Genomic DNA, 22,343 nt, shown 5'->3' on the forward strand with positions numbered 1-22,343 from the left:
GGGCACTTGCATATGAAACTGATCAGAGTGTAAATTAATAACATTATTTCTGGGATGCAATTTGAAAATTTAAAGTCTTAAAAATGATCACGTGCCAAGTGTAGTGGCACATGCCTGTAATTCCAGCTATTTGGGAGACTGAGGCAGGAGGATTGCAAATTTGAAGTCAGCTTGGGCAATTTAGTGAGGCCCTATCTTAAACTAAAATCTTAAAAAAAGGGTTGGGGATGTGATTCAGTGGTAGAGTGCTAGTCCTGCATGTACGATGCCCTACTGTCAACCCCAACTACCACACACACACACACACATAAAAGAAACCATGATTCACTAATTGCTTTCCAGGAAATCATCATTAATGCATAGATTGATGTTTAATGCAGCATTGCTTAAAATAGAAAGTTGAGAACAACTTTTATTTAAAGAACAAACCATAAGGGGAGCAGATTAGTTAAATACATGATAAAATGCTGTGAAGTTACTCGAAAATACATTTATGAAAGATATTAATGGCAATAAAAATGTGATATAATACTTTAAAAAATGAGATTTTCATTGAGAGCAATATGATAAACTAGATTTGCTAAATCACCATCCTGTTATAAAAAATCTGCAAATACCAGATAAAATGGACACGTAGTTTATTTTTTATTGTTCTGGGAATTCAACCCAGGGCCTTGTGCATGTTAGGCAAGTACTCTACCACTGAGTTACATCCCCAGTCCTGCATGTCATAGTTTTAAAGTTTGTTACTTCTTGAAAAACAATTAAGGTGAACCCCATTTTTCAACTAGGAGGGAAATAGATGAATCTAGAGAACTTTGCAAGCATCAAAACAGAAGCTGCTGTAAAAGGAATGTTGTTTCTACTCCCCTAAGCTTCAATTTTTATGACTACATGGGTATGGAAGAGAAAAGACAAAGCCTAGTATCTTCTCAGTCTTTTCTCTCGTACAGGAGAAGCCTGCTTAATGCTAGAAATGCAAAGGTTGGTAATTTCAGTAAAATGGTAAACTAGGAAAAGCAAAAAAGAAAAAAAGACTGCCTCTTAGAAGGCAGGAAAATTTTCACCCAAAACTTGGTGCTAGGTTGACAGGAAAACAAAAATCCTGAATCCATCTTCACACGAATTTGTGGTTTAAATTCCCATTTTAAGCAGAATTTATTTTATAGTTTATAGTCCCTGGTTGGTGTTACCTCCAAGCACCCAGCAAAACAGAAGAAAAGTATTTTGTGAGAAATCCACATTTTTCCCAGGTCTCAAAGAATTACCATTATAAAATTTTATCAAGTAACATAAAAATAGGACTGTCACAAAACTCATGAGGTTACAAACAAGAACAGCCTACAATTATAATCATAAAGATTATAGATATTAGAATTATAAGATGACTTAAAAACTGCCTAATATGCTTAAAGACATCAATCAGTTATGGTAAGAATAAAAATTAGAAATTAATATATATAAATAAACATAAGTATGTATTATACATGTAATACATATATATATTATAGTATGTATTAATTATATATATTTTAAAATTTATATTACATTTAGTTATATATAATTTTTAATTTATATTACATGTATGTAATATAAATTACATGTAATATAATATATATTATATATTATTACATATCATTGCATATAATTATATATAATCTCTAAATATATATATAATCTCTAAATATATATATATATATATATATATATATATATATATATATATATATATAATTTTTGTATCTATCAAGCAGGTTTGGAACTCAATTTAAGAAAATTTAAAAGCAACAAAACACAGTAAAACTACAAACTCAATGGACCAGTTAAATACCATATTAGATACAGCCAAAGAAAAAATAATTGAATTGGAAGTTATACATAAAGAAATTATTCTGGAGCCTGGGGATATAGCTCTGTTGGTAGAGTGCTTACCTTGCATGCACAAGGCCCTGGGTTCAATCCCCAGCACTCCAAAAAAATAAATGAAAAGAAAAGAAAGAAAGAAAGAAATTATTCTGAATTCAGCACAGAGAGGAAAGAAAGTGTGTATGTGAAACAGAAATTAAGAAATCCGTAGAGTCTATATTTAATCTGATTTAGAAAAAAAATAATTAGGGAAATGTTATATTGAAGGAAATAAATAATATCTAAGACTTTTCATAATTCAAATATAAATTTCAAGATGAAATGGGAAACCTGAAAAGTTTTCTAACCTATTAAAGAGTTTTAATTAGAAGGGCAAATTTTTTTCTGTCAAAAAGAAATTCCATAGGCCTATACATTGTTTTTTTTTTTTGGTATGGGAAAACCCTAGGGTGCTCAGCCACTAAGCCACATCCTCAGCCCTCTTTTTTTTCTTCTAATGTTTTATTGAGAGACAGAGTTTTGCTAAATTATTTAGGGCCTCTCTAAGTTTCTGAGGCTGGCTTTGAACTCATGATCCTCTTTCCTCAGCCTCTGGAGCTGCTGGGATTACAGGTGTGTACCACCACACCCAGTAGGCCTAAATGTTTTTACTGGTAAAGTCTATTGGCTGTTTTCAAAGACTGGATTATTTCCAATTTATAAAAGATATTCCAAAATAGAAAAAGAAGAAAACTAATGCAACCTTGATACTAATGTAATAAAAGAAACATTTAAACTGGGCATGCTGGCATACACTTATAATCCCAAATGTTTGGGAGGCTGAGGCAGGAGGATTGTAAGTTCAAAGTCAGTTTCAGCAAATTAGTGAGGCTCTGTCTCAAAATAAAATATAAAAATGGCTGGAGATGTAGTTCAGTGGTTAAGTGCCCCTGGGTTCAATCCTTGGTACCAAAAACAAAACCCAAACCAACCAAACAAACAAAACAACAAAATATTTAAGAATGCAAAATCATAGACCATCTTTCTTTGTGAACTTGTAGCAAAAATTATAAATTATAAATTAGTAAACAAAGCTTAGCAATCTATAAAAAACACAATATAGTATGAAAATTGCATTTATTCCATGAATACAAATATTTTCAACAAGAAGAAAATGTATAAACATATAAATGTAGTTCATCACACTAACACGTTGAAGGAGGAAAAACAAATCATCATCTAAGGAGAAGCAAAATGTGAATTTAATAAAATTTAAACAATTAAGTATGATACATCTTCTTAGCAAATGAGACATAGAAGAGCTTTTAGTGTCTGCTTATAAATCAGAAGCTATTCTTGGTTTTTCAAGCAGAGATGATTTAATACAAGTAATTGACTACACAGATGATAGGAGTCAAACCAGGCATAATGAGTCAGCAACTAAGAGCAGAAGACTAGCACTCCCCTAGGACTGGAAAGGTAATGGAGAAGGTATTGTCAGAGCCAAGAGGCCGGACCTTAGGCAGGTGCTAAAGGTAAGATTAGCATTGCCTGGCAGGAACTGGGCTCATGAAGGGAGGAATCATCTGGCAGGAATTAGACCTGCAGAAAAGATGCAGGCTTTGCTGGAAGTACCTCAGGAGACAAGGAGAGGCTCTCATCTTGCCACGGACCATTGTTTCCCCTTGTCTAGCCCACTGGGAAACTCTAGGGCAAAGGAAACTGCGGGTGTGTTTCCCTGAGACAGAACAGAGTAGGAGAGTAATTGGAAAGAGATCTGAGAGAAAACTCATTGAGACTCAATAGATGATTGAAGCAGAGAAGGAAAAAGAGATACTGGACAAAGTGAATGAGCATCATATTCAATGTCCTAGTTTTAAAATGCAGAGATAGAGACTATTATTATTATTATTATTATTATTCCGTTACACATATTTCACAAATAATCTCTCAGACATATTACTTAATTTCATTTTAAGACAGTAGGATACAAATTTGTATGTACAGTATAATCCCATTATTATTTTCTATAGTATTATATATCATAAACAAATACATAAATATAGAAATATACATGAACTTTGATGAGACAGAGAATTTGAATATAAGGCCAAATTAAAAAACAAACAAACAAACAAAAAAACAACCCCAAACTAGAGTTATATCACAAGACTTAAATTTTAAAAGGAAAAAATCTTGGTGGTGATACATATACCTGTAATTTCAGCTACTTTGGAGACTGGGGTAGGAGGATCTCAAGTTCAAAGCCAGCCTGGGAAAACTTAACTAGAACCTGATTGAAAATAAAAATTTCGAGGGGTCGGAGGGGAAGGGAGGGGGCATGGGGTTAGAAATGATGGTGGAACCTGATGATCATTATTATCCAAAGTACATGTATGAAGACATGAATTGGTGTGAATATACTTTGTATACAACCAGATATATGAAAAAGTGTGCTCTATATGTGTAATAAGAATTGTAATGGGGGCTGAGGATGTGGCTCAAGAGGTAGCATGCTCGCCTGGCATGCGCAGGGCGCTGGGTTCGATCCTCAGCACCACATAAAAAATAAAATAAAGATGTTGTGTCCACCGAAAACTAATAAATATTTAAAATTTCTCTCTCTCTCTCTCTCTCTCTTTATAAAAAAGAAAAGAATTGTAATGTATCCTGCTGTCATATATAAACAAAAAAAATACTGAAAATAATAAAATAAAAATTTCAAAAGGCCTGGGATGTAGCTCAGTGGTAGAGCTCTTGCCTAGCACACATGAGACCCTGAGTTCCACCCCCAGTGCTGGAGGTTAAAAAAAAAATGAAGATGCAAATTGTCAGAGATAAGATCAACCTTCTTTAGCAATGATCATTCAAAATCCAATTACTATAAATGTGCATAACTGGATTGCAGTGTAATTGAGAAAGCATCTAGTAATCATATTTATTCTTTGTGAAGAAATGATGTTGATAGAAGAATGTCAATCTGTATGGCATCTGTAAAAGGGAAGCTTGGATGAACAGATTTGAGCTATGTGTTTGTTACCTACTATGTAGAGGTGAAGGACATCTGCTTTACAGGAGTGACTCCCTCAAATTTTCTTTCAGCATCAATAAGGATCAGTATACGTCAGAGTATAAATTTTGAAAGTGAGTATATTAAGATTTTATTAGGGCTGGGGTTGTATCTCAGTGGCAGTGTGCTTCCTTGCACATGAGAAGCACTGGGTCTGATTCTCAGCACCACATAAAAATAAATAAACAAAATAAAGATATTGTGTGCATCTATTAAAAAAAAGATTTTACTAATGACTATTTCTGTCAAAAAGATTTGTGTTTTATTACCAATACTTTCTTTTTTTAATTCGTTCTTTTTAAATATACATGACAGTAGAGTATATTTTGATACATTATACATAGATGGAGTATAACTTATTCTAATTAGGATCCCATGCTTGTGGTTGTACATGATGTGGTTTCACTGGTTGTGTATTCATATATGAACCTAGGAAAGCTATGTCTGATTCATTCTACTGTCTTTCCTATTCCCATCCCTCCTCAAGAGTACTTAATTTTTAAACTGAGAAAACAGCAAGAAGTAATGTATTATAATAAAATTCAGAAACAAAGTCAGGCACGGTGGCATACACCTGTAATCTCAATGGCTCCGGAAGCTGAGGCGGAAGGATCACAAATTCAAAACCAGTTTCAGCAAGTTAGTGAGGCCCTAAGCAACTTTTCAAGGCCCTGCCTCATAATAAAAAATAAAAAGGGTGGGGATTTGGCTCAGTGATTAAATATCCCGAGTTCAATCTCTGGTATCAAGAAAGAGAGAGAGAGAGAGAGAGAGAGAGAGAGAGAGAGAGAGAGAGAGAGAGAGAGGGGAAAGAAGGAAGGGAGGGAGAAAGGAAGCCAATGATGAAAGGGAGAATCACAAAAAGGAACAGGTGACTGATCTGGCAAGTCACCCAGGAATGAGGGATTTTCCGAATGGGGAATTTTCATTGATAAAAATCAGGACAGTATCAGACATACCAAGCCTGTACAGAAGTCCTATAGGAATTTAGTTTATGACTGTGAATTTTTATCTTGGTCCAGAGATGTGACTATTTTGATGAATGGCAAGAGTTATGTGATATTTCTGGAAAGGAACTTAATATTTACATAACCTGCCCTATTAAATATAGATACTCTATGTATCCTTGTGGTTGTCCCCCCCACCCCACCCGCCTTTGGTTGTTTTGAGGATTAGAAATTTTATGGAAAATGATGGGTATCCATTTCAGACAATAGATATGTCATTTCATTATGACACTCTACATGTTGTAAGAGTATTTTGTGCTTTTGAAAGTTGGTGTCTAACTAATAAGGTAAGAGTAAAGCTCCCTAAGGTTGCTCCACGACAGAGATTCCTGTGCATCAATGAAGACACTGAGAAGAGAAGAAAGCAAAGTTGAAAGTAGAAGCTGAAAGAGAACCATGGAAAACATTTTCCAATCTAAATTTTCTTATAACTGGTCCTGTATTGAGGAGTGAATAATATTTTTTTTTTTCTGGAAATAGGGTTTTAGAAATAAACACTAACATGGATATTTTCAAATAGAAGTTCTAAAACAGAAGAATATGTGTACATATTGGTTGTGGTTTATGTGCTTTTCTGTCATTATACTGAGGCTAGGTGTCCTTTGGCATCTCTTTGGGAAAAAGCGGGGCATTGTAATTGACAAGTCAGAACTTAAAACTTTTTTTAAAAAGTTTTTAAAGTTTAAAGGTTTTGTTTTGTTTTTAAATCAGTCCCTGCAGAGTGTATCCCAAACTTGGCTGTACAATGTTATCACCTAGCAAAGTTTTAAAATATTCCAATGCCTGATTCACATGCTAGAGCCTTTAGGGATAGGACAGGAAGAACCACTGATCTTACAGCACTGCAATTCCTATGAGGAATATGGGTGATGTGAGTGGATTTAAATCTACTCATTGTAAGGGGTTTTTAGTTGTAGTTGGACATAATACCTTTATTCATTTATTTATTTATTTTTTAATGTGATGCTGAGGATTGAACCCAGGGCCTCGAATGTGCTAGGCGAGTGTTCTACTGCTGAGCCACAACCCAGCCCAGGACTACATTTAGGGGAAATATAAGTAAGGTAAATATTTGGTTCTTCTTGAGGGCTAAGATATGTATGGGGCAATGAAGTTACATGGGGATGTTTAAAAATATGGGTAACCACTCCCTAACCATTAAATCAGAATCTCTGCTTGAGTGTGTCCAGAAAACTGATGTAAAAAAATTGTGATTTTTTTTTTTTTGTGTGTGTGTACCAGGGATTGAATTCAGAGGCACTCAATCACTGAGCCACATCCCCAGCCCTAGTTTGTATTTTATTTAGAGGCAGGGTCTCACTGAGTTGCTTAGTGCCTCACTGTTGTTAAAGCTGGCTTTGAACTTGCGATCCTCCTGCCTCAACCTCCAGCGCTGCTGGTATTACTGGTATGTGCTATGGCCTGTGGCTAAGAAATAGTGATTCTGATGTGCAGCCAGTTAAGAACCAGTATCCTAAAGAACATTTTGTGAAATAGCTGTTTCAGAAAAGACATTCTCCATACTTTGAATTCAGGAAGAAGAGATAAGGCAGCAATACAACCAGAAAGCAAAGGATCTGGAAGAGCTGGTGCCTTGCAGGGCCTCCAAAGAAATTCATTCAATCACTTGGTTAAGATTATTAAAGTAAAATTTTACTTAAATAAATTCCATTTAGCTAAATGGAGTGAAAATACTGAATGTCCTTTCATGGAAACCGTATTGTAATTTTCAGTGATTTGAGAGGGAATTAGGGATGAAGTATATCCATTTGCTCAATGGGCAAAGGTTTTGTTTTACTTTATTTACGTAATGTGAAATGTTTGGCCACCTGGAATAGTGCCTGAAAGTGGATATAAAATGGAAAATGTAGTCAGTGAGACTGATTAATAACCACGGGCAGAAAAATAGGCCAAGTGGAAAAACTTATTCATGTAATTGCTTCGTTTTGCTGACTGCAAAAGGATTTGTTTTGGAAGTGATTTCAGCTGTTTAACTTGGTGGATTGATAGATCAGAGAAAGTCTTAGAAGTGACATTACACAATTTTGTTCATGACATGAAATTTGAACTACAATATATACTCTTTTTTGTATCTATCTCCTAAGATATTTGTCATGAGAAAATACTGACTACACAACAAAAATTGTTGAAAGGAAATAGGAAGATGGCAGAGGGCTTTCCTACAAATCATGGACTTGCTTATGAAATTTAAAAAAGATAAGCTTCATTTTTCTTATACATAAAAATAAACGGGATAAAAAGGAACTGGTTCATAATTTCATTTACTTGATAACTCATGATGACATAAAAATATAATTCATATTCCTGTCAGGAAAATTCAAGAATTAAATAAAGGTAAAAATGAAATATAAAGTTCTCTTCTCTCTTGTCTCCCACTAGCAGACATCTAGAACTTCCCCAAAGAGAATCATAGAGCAGTTTTTCTTCAGTATCTTTTTCAAAATGATCTAAATACACACAGTTCCCTTTATAAAATATGTATTTTATATAAGTTATCAAAAATACAATTTTATATTTTAATACAACACAAAAGGATGTTCAGAACCTAGGCTTTGTGACTTTTTAAAAATAATTTATTTTCAAGATATTCCTACTTGTGACAACATTATTGTATGACTGAGTCATTCTTTATTGAAATGGTTTGTTACTGATAACATAAATAACACACCTTAGTTTGTGGACTTTCTCAAGATTATCTGTGTGATAAATTCTGCTGTTAAAAAAAAAAAAAATACCTTTTCTCAATTTTCTTTTTTATAATACTGGGATTGAACCCAGGGCTTCACACATGCTAGGGAAGCTCCATTCCCAGTCCTTTCTTAAATTTTATTTTGAGACAGGGTCTTGCCAATTTCCCAGGCCATCCTTGAACTTTATATCCTTATTTTGAGACAGGGTTTTGCCAATTTCCCAGGCCATCCTTGAACTTGATATCTTCCTGCCTCAGCCTTCCAAGCAGTTGGGATTACAGACTTGTGGCACTGCACCCGACTTCAACATTTTTTTTTTTTTTTTTTCTGTGACCAAATATGCTCCTAAAACATGGCCCTAGTTTATATTCTTATCAACATCATTAAAGTGTCTATACTTATACCCTTGCTAACACTGCTATTACATTTTTAAAAGGTTCACTAATTTGATAATTTGATTAGATTTTTACTGATCATCCTTTATTAGTCCTGGCCATTTATATTCCTTTTTCTGCTACTTCATCTCCCTTATATAATAGTATTGCGTTGTGTGTTCTTTTTTTTTTTTTTTCTTTGCCTCATGATTGGCAAAGATAATCAGATCGGCAGTAGTAAGAATGGAGAAAACGAAATTCAAATACTATATACTATAATACTTGGGAGTAAAGTTTGACACAATGTCTTGAAATTTAAGGGTTTTTTTTTGGTACTGGGGATTGAACTTGGGACATTCAACCACTGAGCCACATCCCCAGCCCTATTTTATTCCTTTATTTTTTTGGGGTGGTGCTGGGGTTTGAGCCCAGGGCCTTGGGCATACTAGGAAAGTGCTCTACCAACTGAGCTATATTCCCAGCCCCCAGCCCTGTCTTGTATTTTATTTAGAGACAGGGTTTCACTGAATTGCTTAGCACCTCACTTTTGCTGAGGCTGGCTTTGAATTTGTATTCCTCCTACCTCAACCTCCTGAGCCACAGGGATTATAAGCATATGCTAACACACCTGGGTAAGTAAGGTGTTTTAAATCATTGACCCAGCAATTCCGCTTCTAGTAATTTCCCACACAAATGGTAATATGGGAGAAAAATTTTACCTTTAAAAAGATTATTCTTATAATGTTTGTAGTGCAAAATTTACAAACAACATAAATTCTCATCCAGAGGTATTAGTAAATATTATATTGTACACCCATGAAGTGAAATGTAACTTTTTTTTTAAATGGTCTACAGATTGAACCCAGAAATGCTTTACTACTGAGTTACATCCTCAGTCCTTTTTATCATTATTATTATTATTTTTTTTTTTTTTGTGTGTGTGTGTTTTTGAGACAGGGTCTTGCTAAATTGTTGAGACTGTCCTTGAACTTGTAATCCTCCTGCCTCAGCCTCCTTAGTCTCTGGGCTTACAGGTGTGTGTCACTGTGGCTGGCTTTATACTTATTTTTTTAAATGATACACACATATTGCTTTTATAATAAAAATAATGACTAATTTATTTCCACTTTGAAAAATTAATTCTTATTGAAAAGTGTCCTATCATTATATCAGAGCTGCATTCCAGGGCATTCTTATTCTTGGTGCTTGTGTTCAGTACTAGTGAAATCACATTTTGCCAGCTATTTGGCCCTTGCCTATGTTTGAGGATGAGTTTGGGGAGTACTGCTACTAGTTTAGGTACTTGGAAGCCGAAGCTTGATGCATAAGAGGCATCACATGAGCCTTAAGAATATTCTATCTCCTTGAACTGTGTTCTCTACTTTTTATCATATCCATTAGCACCAAAATGAATTCCTGAAAAATAACAGAGAAAGATCAAGGAAAACAAGAAGCAATGAAACTAGATTCAGTTAATACTCCAGCTTGTCAGCAGCTTTCATGAAAGATTTGTTTGTTGAAGAAGTTGAACCTATTAGCTTAAATGGGGATTAACTCTGCTAGATCTTCCAGAGCGTGGACAATTGAGAGTTTATTGGGAATTAATTGAAAATAATGCAGTTTGTGAGATGGGAGGAAGGTGATTTGCAGGAAATTGCACCAAGTGCTTTGAATCTGCCAAGAAGAAACACATGCAAACTAACACTTGATAGAAGTTATTACAAAGTGATCACATAATTCAAAGTTTAAAAATGGAAAATTGGAAGAATGAGTGCATTTACACAAATAGCAAAGGTGTCATACTGAAAGAAACAGGAACAGTGAATGAATGGAATGAGCTGAGGAAATGGTTTAACAGGGTCTTCACTTGTAAACTGAGTAGCTTATAAACAATAGAAATTTATTTCTCACAGTTGTGGAGGTTGGGAAGTCCAAGCTTAAGGCAAATTCTTTTTTTTAATTTATTCATTTTAGATATACATGTCAATAGAGTGTATTTTAACACATTGTACATACATGGAATATAACTTTTCTAATTAAGATCCCATTCCTGTGGTTGTACTTGATGTGAAGTTTTATTGGTGATGAACATACGATTAAGGTAAACTCTGTGTCTGGTGAGGCCCCCCCTTTCTGGCATATGAATGGCTCCTGTTTGCCGTGTGCTCACAAGATAGAAGGGGCCAATGTTTTTTGTTTGTTTAAATAAGGATGCTATTCCTATTCATGAGAGTTCTGTGCTTATAACCTAGTCATCTCTCTAAGGCCCCACTTTTTAATCTCATCACCCTGGGGTTATAATTTCAACGTATTAATTTTTGGAGGACATTATTATTCAGATCACTGTACTACTATTTCACCAGTAAGAATTTCACTAAGGTTTATATTTATATGGGGTTTCTTTTCTGTTTTGTTTTTTGTTGTTTATTTATAATATGCTTTATTTGTGTATTTTAAAGAAAAGGTAAATGGCCTGTGAAAACAGTAGGTATCTCACATTTTTCAGCAAAGTATTTTAAAGTCATTTCTACTATGAATACATTTGTAACTGAGAGCTCAGTCCTCATCCTTGAGGCCAATCCAATAATGAAGACAAGATCTTGAGGGAAAACAAAAAGGTTTATTGCTTTGCTAGCAAAGGAGAAACACAGGGAACTCCTGTCCCAAAGACTGTGATTCTGCCCTTCAGCAGGAACAGGTTTGTTTTTTTTTTTTTTTTTTTAATAATGGTGATTCAGAGAAAATGAGATTAGGGAGGAGAGAGATCAGGGAGGAGAAGTTTAGGGAAAAAAAGACCAGGGAGGAGAAGTTTAGGGAAAAGAAGACCAGGGAGGAGAAGTTTAGGGAAAAGAAGATCAGGGAGGAGAAGTTTAGGGAAAAGAAGACCAGGGAGGAGAAGTTTAGGGAAAAGAAGACCAGGGAGGAGAAGTTTAGGGAAAAGAAGATCAGGGAGGAGAAGTTTAGGGAAAAGAAGATCAGGAGCCAGGCATGGTGGCCAGTGACTGGGGAGGTTGAGGCAGGAGGATAGCGAGTTCAAAGCCAGCCTCAGCAAAAACAAGGTACTATCAACTCAGTGAGACCCTGTCTCTAAATAAAGTACAAAATAGGCCTGGGGATGTGGCTCAGTGGTCGAGTGTCCCTGAGTTCAATCCCTGGTACCAAAATTTAAAAAAAAGAAAAGAAAAAATCCCCAATGGAGGCTATGGTTGTGGCTTAGTGGTACAGCACTCACCTAGCATGAGTGAAGCACTGGGTTCAATTTTCAGCATCACATAAAAATAAATAAAGATATTGTGTATATCTACAACTAAAAAATATTTTTAAAATTAAAATTTGGCTATAATTCAATATATGGGGGAAAGTTAAGATGTACCATGGAATTATTATTTCATATTGTTGACAGACTTCAGGTAGACAGAGTAGACTCCAACAGTTAATCAGTTAGTAAAGAGTGAATAAATTAACATTGAAAGAATTAAGGGTACAAAGGAGGTTTCTCTCATGTATATTTGAATTTTCAAATATTCTACCATGATATTTAAAATATTCTGCAAGCACAGTGACCAAAGTTTCCCTTTCCCTGAATGTCTATTATACATACATTCAGTATTTAAGCTTTAAAGGAATAAGGCCAATGCCTAACATCTTGTTGTTGTTGTTTTTGTTGTTGTTTGTTTTGTTTTTTTATTTTTATTTTTATTTTTTTGGTACTGAGGATTGAACCTGGGGTACTCAACTACTGAGCCACATCCCCAACCCTTGTTTATATTTTTATTTAGAGACAGGATCTTGCTGAGTTGCTAAGTGCCTCTCTTAAATTGCGGAGGTTCCCTTTGAACTTGTAATCCTCCTGAGCCACTGGGATTACAGGCGTGCATCATGGCACCTGTCTTAACATCTTTAGTCACCAGGAAATTTCAAACTGAAGAATGTTTTCATATATATATACATATATATGTGTGTGTGTGTGTGTGTGTATATACACACACACACATACATACACACACGTATAATTGAATCAAGCCTTTATTGAAGCACACCAGTGGCGGCTGACCAGAACATAAAGCTGTTCCCCTGATCAGCCCCGAACAATTGCAAGGGTGCTCCTTATAAGCCTGAAAACCGCAAAAGGGAGGTTGGGGGGTCTAGCCAATGCAAGCAAGCCAGGTTACAGAAGCTGGAGAGTGCAGTCAAGCAACGGGAAGCCTAACCAATCACAGTTAGCCCAATCACCCCAGTTATAGAAATAGAGCCCCGTTACCCTAGTTACAGAAACAATGCCCCATTAGGTAGTTCCATGTTCTTAAATTTTTCTATAGAAAAAGGAAAAGAACATCTTGCCCTAGTCATGACCCTTTTTTTTTTTGGCATGGTTGTTTTACAAAATGGAGTCACATTTGCTTTTACTATCACATATGGATATATATTTATATATTGGTACTGGAGATTGAAATCAGAGGCACTCTACAACTAAGCTACATACCTTAATGATACATTGAACCACTCAAAACAAATAAAGATACCTGAAGCTAGTCTCTCCTCTGGACTTCCTGGTCACATGAGCCAATACATCTTTTCATGTTCAAACTCAATCAATTCAAATTCTCAATTAGAATTAGTTGTAAAGACTGAGAAGGGACGGGTAGCACGTAGTTTAGCTATGGCTGGGGAGAAGAAACCTGCGTTCCTTGTTTGTGATTAATACAGGGGATTCCAGATCTTGATGGTGGAGGACAGAGTAGAGATGTTTCGATCCTCTTCCTTCTGAGTTCTCTTAACACAGAGACTAGATTATTATCATTTTACGGGATTGCAACTAATTTCTGGAGTACAGAAAAATGAAAGCTTATTGGACAGATATCACAGAATGAAGGAGTAGTGGATGATTACATTCAGTGAGAGACCACACTGAAGGAGAGAGTCTGCTCCATAGAATGAGATTCTGGACCTAGAGCCATTAGTGTGAAGAACTGCGGCAAGTAGGCAAGGAGGGACTGTGCCATGAGACCTGTTGATAGAACTTCATCTCCAGGCATTCCTTCAATTCTTTCCCTTTCCCCCTATCAGTGTGTACAAGACGCCCAGCAAAATTTTCCCAGAGAAACTGAACAAATGACATAGGAAGAACTAGGACAGGGCGTACCTATTCCTGCAAAAGAATAGGGCTCCTGATTCTTTCACATAGTCTTCACTTTCACATCTTCACTTGTACATAACTGCAAAATCTTTTATTCATGGCAGAGGCCTATCTATTCTGACTTAGATTTGTTCCTGGTTCCTTATGTCCCTACGGGCAGCTGCAAAAGAGAATCTGATTCTATGGTCTGGGCCATCTGTTGATGGGCTTGTGTAGCACATATCAAGGAGTCATTCTGGGTGGAAGTGATAGGAAATCTAGTAGATATTTTATAATTTAAAAAAACCTATTTGTATTGAGGATTTTATAGCTTCTAACATGCTTTGTATTTTATCCTTCTTGTGCAAAAATGTGAGCTCAAGATTTTTGTGCTCATTGAAATGGAGAGGCACACTTTGAGATCCAAGAAATTTTGAGGTTTTATGCTTTCTACTGAAAAATGAATGAAGTTATAAAACTTTCCATATGTGTGAAATGAAACAAAAGTCTTTTCCCATTCTTATGAGAAAAAGTTAATTAACCTTTAGAATGGTTTGTTTTTAAGTGTGACAAGTTCAATGTTATGGCTGATTCCCTTGATTTTTCTCTTTACTTTTTTCCCCTTGGGAAATTTTGGCATACTAATTGGGTGCAAAAATTAGAGTCATTTTTTTTTGAGCATTCTAAAGTGGTCCCCAGAGTCCTGGTATCTGCAAATTCAAATTCACTAACTCATATACTGCCAAATGAGGGCCAAGGAATGTGTTTAACTAAGGCTTCTAGATGATTCTTGGGCACACTCAAGTTGAATCACTGCTATAACAACTATGGAAGACAGTCTTGCATGGCTCTATACATGGAGAGCTATAACTTTTGAGAGGGTTTTGCTTGGTTTGTGTAAAAAAAGCATTAATGTGCCTGAATGCATTTTGAAGTGGAATCATTGCTTTTGGAGTTCCATGTCCTGAAAGCTCTAAAGGGTTTCAAGCATATAAATCTCTCTCCCTTCTCTCAGAAAGAAGCAGGAAAATATCTTAGAAATATAAAAATGAATCAAAATAAGATATGGGGAATGTTCTGTAGGTAAATGGCAATGTATTACTAAATCTTAAAAATTATGCTCCTAACTGAACCTACAATCAGACTGGATGAAGACCATAAACAAACAACACACAAAAGTTTATAATAAAATAGGAAGAAAATCTTGCTGGCTCAGAAATTTGATAATGACTTCCTATTGTGTGTGTGTAAATATCTTTTTTTAAAAAATATGTTTTTAGTTGCAGATGGACACATACCTTTATTTTATTTATTCATTTTTATGTGGTGCTGAGGACAGAACCCAGTTCCTCAGGCATGCCAGGTGAGTGCTCTACCACTGAACCACAACCCCAGCCCTGTAAATATCTTTTGAATAAATTTTTGTACATTCCCCTATCTCTGGAGAAAATTAATGAATTAGGTTAAGCAATCTCTTAAATTTAATGGAGTTCCTGTTTTCATTTGCCTGTATAAACACAGGTAACTTGTTCAACTGTAGCTCAGAGAAATAAAATATACAAGGGTTTACAAATATGCAGGCAGGAATAAACTTTTAAGCCTTAGTATCATATTGTTCCTTTAAAAAATAAATACATGAAGGTTGTGATATATTAATTAGTACTTCTTGTTACATCTATATAAATAAATGGCTTCAAGTACAATATGAAATTAGTAGTACTGATTGAGGAAATTGGTAAGCAATTGTAGGCAGACAATATATCCTACAGGAAAAAAAAATCTGATTAAAAGAAGGAGGATTCTGAAACAGAAGTGACATCTGTCACTGACACCATCATATACCCGTACATCATGGCCCACTGCTGAAGAAAAGAAAAAAAACCTCACTTTCCACTCTGACATAAATTAAAAAAAAAAAAAAAAAAAAAATAAGCCAGGTGAGGTGGTGCACACCAGAAATTCCAGCTACTAGGGAGACTGAGGCCTCCTGCCTCCTGTATCACAAATCCAAGGCCAGCTTCAGCACTTTAGTGAGGTTCTGTCTCAAAAAAGAAAAAGGCCTGGGGATGTAGCTCAGTGGTAAAGCACCCCCAGTACTGCATAAATTAATAAAGGGTCTGTACTTGTCATCCTGCAAATCAATAAAATCTTCAGAAGTTCCTTTAAGCTGATATCTCCTGAATGGCAATAATGTCATCCCTGAATTTTGTAATGCTATTGTCTGAATCTATGCATGAATTTTGTCAGTATGGTAACTATAATAAAATTGTAGTTTCCACTATGAAAAGGTGCAAATTTGATAGTCTTCATATTTTTTTTGTTTAAAAAAGTGTTCTATTTATTTTTTAAAATTTGCTGATTTACTTTGAAATTTGACTTCTTCACATTTCTTTGCAAGTAAATGCCAACTTCTCCTTTTTTGTGTGTATGCTTTTGCTTCTGAGCCTTCCTTTCATATGCTGTGCTCATAAATCTGCAGGAGATGACACCTGCAGCTACGCTTGGAGTTTAGAGCTTCATTGTTCACTTTTAATGGAAGGGATTATTTCTTTTCTAGCTTTGTTAAGTAAGACCTGAAATTCACCCTGAACCAATAAATTGTCCTCTATATTGGTCATTCGCAAGAAGGATTTAAATATTTCTAGCTCAGTATTTCTGAACTCAAAATTATTTCAGTTTTGCTCTTAATATATTTTTGTGTGGTTTTATGTCCATATAATTGATTCAGTGTCTGGATATCAAGCTTAATTTCTTAACAACTTAGGTGGCAATGTTATTCTTGGTCTTTCTTACCAATTTCCCACAATATTTTTGCATTGCAGCCCTGCCTGCATTCCTTCTGATAGCTTCCTGGGCTCACACTCATTTTTGGTTGTTGTAATCTTCAGATTCTAAACCTATCATCTAGACCTTACATCAACTCAAGGCAGGCCTGTTCCTGCAGATCCTCTTTCCTTCTCTCTCTTTCTTTTTTAAAAAATATTTTTAGTTATAGATGGGCACAATATCTTTATTTATTTATCTGTGGTACTGAGGATCAAACCCAGTGCTTCATATGTCCTAGTCAAGCGCCCTACCACTGAGCTCCACCCCCAGCCCTGCAGATCTTTTCTTTAAGAAGAGATTTCTTCTCATTTATTCCATTTTAAGGTAGTTATAGAAGTCATTTACTAACATATGATATTTAGGGTAAACTCATAGAAAGCTTCCTGGAGGAGGGTTGGCTAGGATCAGTCCTGATGACGGACAGTCTATAGAGCATATGGAAGATGGAATGATGAAGTGGAAAATGGAGTGGATGCATATGGACATTCCAGGTGGACACAGTGTGATCAAAAGCATGAAGAAAAGAGATGGGATTGGCAAGGTTAGGCTAGTAATTCAGGTTATTTCAATCATTAATGTTGGGGAAGCTGGTTTTGTGGTCATCAGTGGCTGATCAGAGTGTGAGCACCCTGGGCTATGTGATGCAGGCTGAAGGACTCTAGTGCCAAGTGATCCTTCAACAAGACAAGCGGCTTCTTGGTTGTAATCATGTCTAAAGGTCACTGAAAGTCAAGGTTATTCGTTAGTTAAAACCTTATTAAAGTTGCATTGACCTCTGATGACCTTCAGTGAGCTCCAGCTAGATGGATTTATGGTGAGAGAAATTTGAGAAGGCATTGGGGCCAATCTGTGCAAATCCCTATTATGTCATATATATATGAGGCTGCAGCTAAATCCAGTGATTTGTTTGTTCTGATTATAGTCGAAACTCCAGGTACATCCCTATTTGAACAATAAATCTAGTTATAATAAATGACAGAGGGCATTCAAGCAGAAGCAAGAAGTAAACTATTATAAGCATAAAGATAAACTATATTAGGTCTCTCCCTTCCATCAAACCTCTCCACTCTTCACGCTGCCTGGTTTCCCTCTGTCTGGATATGTCCTTTCTCCTCAATAAACCAGCTCTCCAATGGTGATTACCTGATTCCATTTCCAAAATGGATTCATCCTGTACACTGAGACTGCTAATAATATTTATGTATATAAATTAAACTGTATTTCTGTTAATTAAAAGATTTAAACACCAAGGAATAATAGATGATAAGGAAATTACATAGACTTTCTTTATCTGGGAGTTAAATATGATATAGAGGCCTCAAAAGATAATACCTATATTAGTATAGAATATACAAATTGTTATGTTTACCAACTAATTCAGCGATTTGGCTTTTTTTTTTTTTTTCTCACATGAATGGTAATGGTCTCTTAAAAAAGATTTCAACTTATATCACAGGGAGAAAAGAGCCAGGCACACATTAGAGAAAGCTGATGACAATGGTTTCTAGTTTCAGTTTCTATTTTCTGTAAATTAAATTTTTTTTAAACAATTTTTTAGTGTCTTTGTAAAAGCATTTTTTAACCCTGGTTTTGCTGTTGTATCAAATAAATAGCCAGTTCCACTGGGGAAGGATTAGGGGCTCCTAAGTGAGAATCAATATTTCATTTGGATAATGGCTAAAAAAATCCCAACTGTCAAAATAAAGGAGAGATTAAAGCCATGATAATGACTTAGAAGATAAAGCGAGGTAGAAGTGTGAACTAAGGGAAATGACTCAACACATTTAGCCACATAAAACTGTGGCCTAAATTCATCCTGACAGTTGTTGTGCTGCCTCCCGCTGCCCAAGGAAAGTAAGTATATAAACAAAATCCACGAGGGGGACCAGGGTGGCATATGGTCAAATGCTTTGTGTGCAATATATCTGTTTCCATAGTATCTTATCAGCCACAATGCACTTTGGAAATTTTTAGTATTCCTACTGTTCTACTTTTATGAAGCAGTATGGTTCAAATGAAAAGCACTAAACTCTCAGCCAGAGATTTGAGTCCAAGTTTGGAATTTTTCCTAATTGCTTGTGATATTTAGGAAAATGGCTTAATCTTTTTCTTTCTTAACCATTTCATTCCTAAAGTTTCCTGACTTCCTTACGGGATTCTGTTAAGGGTCAGTGCCTGGTGAGTTGAAGGCAACATTGTCTAAATGGATCTACCGGTGACTTGATTGGCAAATTACTTACACAGGTAGAACATTGTGCTATGGAGGAAGGTGGGCTGCATGAGAAAGTGTGGAAAGTGGGTAAGCCATGAAAATTCCATCTAGATCTTACATTTCTTCTGGGTCTGCAGATCCTGAGCACCTGCATGTGGTAGAGATGGTGCAGGTTGCTAAGGATGTCCAAGAGAAAAACTCTTTTTTCTGTTGTGTTAATTTTGCAGGCTGGAGGAGCAGAATTGGAGAGATTTGGCCATTACCATAGAGTTGTTTCTCTCTCTCTCTCTCTCTTTTAATTTTGAGACAGGGTCTCAATAACTTGCTGAATTGCTGAGGCTAGTCTCCACTTTGCAATTCCCTTTCCTCAGCCTCCCAATTTGCTAGGATTATAGGTGTGCACCACTGTGCCTGGCAACATAACTAATTTCTGGTAGGACAAGAAAGATAAGAAAGAGTGTGTGAAAAGAATTAGAAAACGCTATAGAAAGTTAATATGAGATTACATCTAAGATTATCTTGATTATTTTGCTTTTGTTGTTGAAGTATGCCCCCCTTTTTAAAAAATATTTTTAATTGTAGATGAACATGATAACTTTATTTTTTTATGTGGTGCTGAGGATCAAACCCAGTGCCTCACACATGCTAGCAAGCTCTCTACCTCTGAGCCACAACCCTAGCCCCTGAAGTATGCCTCTTTATCCAGGTTGTTATCATAATTCTTTTCAGGATTTTCTTGGTGGGTTTCTTTAGAAGAAAGTGTGTTCTTCTTTTATTCATCTACATCCCCTCCACCCCTAGTGATGCTTCTGTGGATAATAAATTAAGAGGATATGTGTTAGGCACATTTTAAATGTTTCTACATAGGACTGAAGGCAAGTATTACCATGATAATGGGGCATATAATGCAATTTGTTCCCCAGAGAATGAGAAAACAAGCATTACTGCAGACATAGTGTAGGATTCTTTGCTGTGATTCAAAGGCCCAGATGGGCAAGTGAAATTAAAGGACAGAAATTTCTCAAGGCTGTGGATGATATGTTTAGGAGTTAGTATGTAGGAATGGCTTATTTGTCCATAGACAAATGAGAAGATAGATGTGAAAGCCCCTTGCAAAACCTATAGGTTTTGCAAATATATATATATATATATATATATATATATATATATATATAATCACTTTAAAAATGTATAATGAATTGAAGTGTCATAAAAAGAATTCCAGAAATCAGGAAACAGTGGCTCTCGTGTCTCACCATTAAAATGAGGACATTGGATTTACAATTCCAAGAGCCCCCTGTGTGCTCTGTGGGTTCTAAGAAACTTGTCATAAAAAACAAAAAGAAAAATGAGAGACACAGTCAGGCCAGCTCAAACCAATGAAAAATTAAAGAATAGAATTGGCTAATTCTACTCAAATGACTGGTAGAAGAAAAGGAAAAAAAAAAAAAAAAAAAAAACCCTCATGAGACAATGCAGTAGAGTAAGTAAATGCTCCAGAAATTAAACAGAAAACAAAGAAATTGGATTTCTGATGTTAGAGGTGACATGAAGACAAACAGTGTAGCTGCAAATTAAACAATGCTTATAAAGAAAACAGATTAAATTATAGCTCTTTTTTTAGGAAAGAAGTTTTGTGTAAGTCCAGCAGGGGAAAGTCAGAAGGAATAAAAGAGTATACGGATAAATCAACTGAGTAAAGTGATCAAAGAAACAGGGTTAAAAGGCCCAATGAAATGGACCATGAGGCCTAAAAGAACCAGGAACATAAGAGCAGGGCAATAACAACAGGAATGAGACAAGTGGAAATAGCAGAAAGAAAAACTGAAGGGTATGGAAAGGAAAACTTATTATCACTTCAATATTTCTCATGTGCCAAGGTATTTACATTCACCTCTCAAGAGGATGGTGCTTTGTCCTAACAGTGTAACATGAGGAACCTATAATTAAGAAAAATATGAGGAGTTATCTGAAGATAATTTCTCTGCATATAACAATTATTCAAAGGAGATTTTAGTTGCATCTCAGGAAAAAGACCCTAGAACCAGAAGAAAACAACATAACTTCTTGGGAGTCGCCCAGGCTCCAAAGACTAACTTCCCCATCCCCCGAGGAGAGCCATCCAATGGTGAGCCTGCTGGCTCACGTGATCCTTACCCACCAATCAGACTAGCCCTGCTGACTCACATGATCCTTACCCACCAATCAGAAAGCACCCCATGCCAACTGTCAAACCCTTCAACCATTTAACTGTCATAACTGTCAAACCACTACCCCCCCTATAAATATGCAGAGCTGTTCCTGGATAAACGGGCATTTTCTCCAAGGATGAGCCTTGTTTGTTCTTTCAGTTGCATCTCAGGGAAAAGAGCCTAGAACCAGAAGAAAACAACATAACTTCTAACGTTAAATAACAGCAATAGGCATGATAGAATATAAGATGTAAGTCTATATATTTGAATATATGTGCGAACAGTATGGACTGTTAATAACAAAAAGAGAAGCAAGGGGCTGGGGATGTGGCTCAAGTGGTAGCGCGCTCGCCTGGCATGCGTGCGGCCCGGGTTCGATCCTCAGCACCACATACAAACAAAGATGTTGTGTCTGCCGATAACTAAAAAAATAAATATTAAAATTCTCTCTCTCTCTCTTTTTTTAAAGAAACAAGTCCTTGGCAAGTGAGATTAGATTTGGCTAATGCTATGATGCCTGTACTGTATTTTTCTAAAATCTGATCTCAATTGAACTTCAAAACTGCTTTGTGATGGAAGATGGCATCTTTCCTGATAATGTCAAAATTCATTTCTCAAAACTTGAAAAACTGGCAGTGACACATGAAATATGAACAAAGTCCTGTTAGAAATGGCAATTCATTTAAAATGTTGGACATGCATCTAAAAAATTTAAAGTCTTTTTTTTTTTTTTTTTTTTTTTGTCGTTGCACAACTAATACTTATTCATTATAGTAAAAAAATTAGAAAATACTGAAAGGAAAGACGAACCACCTATGAACTCATCATTCTTACTTGGAAATTTTCAAATGTTTACAAAAGCAGAGAGGAGAGAATAATGAATCCCTTCACAACCATTGTCCACTTTCAATAATTACTAACACTCTTTCTGTCTTGTCAACTATTCCTCATCCCAAGTCAGAGTTTTGCCAAAATGAAATTGTGAGACTG

The sequence above is a fragment of the Marmota flaviventris genome, chromosome 5 (assembly GCF_047511675.1).
Source record: "Marmota flaviventris isolate mMarFla1 chromosome 5, mMarFla1.hap1, whole genome shotgun sequence".
Lineage (NCBI taxonomy): Eukaryota > Metazoa > Chordata > Mammalia > Rodentia > Sciuridae > Marmota > Marmota flaviventris.